Source organism: Leopardus geoffroyi, chromosome D1 (assembly GCF_018350155.1).
Source record: "Leopardus geoffroyi isolate Oge1 chromosome D1, O.geoffroyi_Oge1_pat1.0, whole genome shotgun sequence".
NCBI lineage: Eukaryota > Metazoa > Chordata > Mammalia > Carnivora > Felidae > Leopardus > Leopardus geoffroyi.
The window spans coordinates 35870669-35872913 of NC_059329.1; the positions used below are offsets into that span (position 1 = coordinate 35870669).

A 2245-nucleotide genomic window follows, 5' to 3' on the forward strand; every position below is an offset into this window, starting at 1 on the left:
CATTTTTAACATAATAATATTGTTTTTCATGGACTTGAGTATTTCTTGTTTATACTCATTGCAGAAAATTTCAATGTGAATTTGGGGAAACTTACTGGTATTGCATATAAATATAGATGTTCACTGAGATATACAGTTGGGAATTGTTACACAATTCTGTTAAAATTTTCAAATCATAGATTTAATTTGCATAAACACATACTATACTATAGTATATAAGAAGAATGGGAAATTATGTAGTGTTTAAAACAATGTTGTAAATCTATGTTCATTACAAAAACATACATCTACAAAAATCAGCAAATGGAAAATCAGGTCACAAATGGTATGTTACATATAATTAAACTATTTTTTAAGTTTATTTATTTATTTTGAGAGAGAGATAGAAGGAGAGGCAGAGAGAGAGGGAGACAGAGAGAGAGTGCCAGGCAGGCTCTGAGCTGTCAGCACAGAGCCCCATGCAGGGCTCAAACCCACAAACTGCTAAATCATGACCTGAGGTAAAATCAAGAGTGCAATGCTTAACCAACTGAGCGACTAAGGTGCCCACCATATAATTAAACTGTTAAAAACAGATAATACACTTGATCTTAGCCAAAAAGCCAAGAAGTGATATATATATATAATTAAATTCTTAATAAAAATATGATATAAATGGATGATAATTAAAGTTACACAAATAAAGTAATATCATATTATATATTTTATTATGTTATTTTGATTAAGTTATATTAAAAGAGAACACAAAAGTGTCTGCAAGGAATTTTACCAAATTTTTAAGTGGCATATCTCTTGGTTATTTTTCAATTCTTTAGATTTTCAGTACTATCTGCATATATGTTTTAAATATATTACTCATTAATCATGCAGACAATGAGGTTAAAATATTCCAATGTGGCTTAATGTTTGTTTATCACCAAGAAGATCAAGTCTAAAGTGTGTCCATGCACTATGTTGCTGATTTCAAATGAAGTAAAAGACTTGAGGCACCTGGGTGGCTCAGTCCGTTGAACATCCGACTTCGGCTCAGGTCATGATCTTGCAGTTTGTGAGTTCAAGCATTCAAGTCCCGCGTTGGGCTCTGTGCTGACAGCTCAGAGCCTGGAGCCTGTTTCAGATCCTGTATCTCCCTCTCTCTCTGCCCCTCCCCTGCTCTCCCTATCTCTCTCAATAAATAAATAAACATTAAAATAATAAAAATAAAAATAAATAAATAAAATGAAGCCAAAGAGTACTGGAGTTGAGCATGTAAGTATCTAATCAGCATGGATTTTAGAGGACTAAATGTCTATGGGGGCATATAAGAATATTTGTTTAGATGTAATTGGCTTCCAGAAGGCAAGAAAGAAGTAGAGAGAGGATGAAGTAGAGGAGGAAGACCAAACTGGTTCAATGGAAGAACAGTAGGGGTAACTGGTAGCCAGAGAAGGAATGAGAGACATGGCTGGCTTTTGATCAAACTTAACATTTTTCTTGAGTTTCACTATAAAGATATTTTCATTCCGATTCACTCAGAGACTTTCTAAACGACAGTCACTAACCTAGGCTTTTTTGCCTTGTCTCTCATTGCCTGCCCAGCAAACCTTGCCACATTGATTCCTCATAATTTTATTCATTCCTTGCCTTATTGCCTTCAACCATACTGTAACCTCTCTGAAACCCCTTTAACTGCTTTCCAGCTTCCAAAGTTATATTTCTACTGTGAAGACTTTCCTATCACCCTGATAATGAATCACTATTTTTCTTTTTTGGTACCCCAGCAGAATTTTACAGAGTTCCTTGCTATAGAAATTGTATATTAAATCATGCTATTGTGTAGGGAAAACATGGCACTTGTTGAGAGCCTACAATTGTGCCAGACAGATGCTAAAAATTTTAAATAAATAATTTCATTTAAATTAGTGGTAATTATGCACATATGGACTAATGCATTATGTCAATTTTGTAGATGATAAAATGAGGCTTATAGTTGAATAAACCTGCTCAAAACCACAGAGCTGATTAATGGTAAGTAAGCATTTGATATCAGGTGCATTTGCCACCAAAGCCTATAATTTACTCTCCTTAGTTACATACCTACTTCCTCTGATTGATTATACATCTTTCCAGAGAAGAGGTTTGACCTTAGTCATCTTAATGAGAAGCACTTGACTTAAGACCTTGAATACTGTAGTTGCCCTATTTTTTTTTTAAGAGTAAATGATTTAATCCCTACAATAACTTTAAATTGTTGTTTTGTTTCTCT

At 33.9% G+C, this 2245-nt stretch overlaps 1 pseudogene; it reads right to left on the minus strand.

The window, feature by feature from the left end:
• Window positions 1–401: 401 nt before the first annotated feature.
• Window positions 402–614, minus strand: LOC123602853 (annotated as a pseudogene).
• Between the last annotated feature and the right edge of the window lie 1631 nt (window positions 615–2245).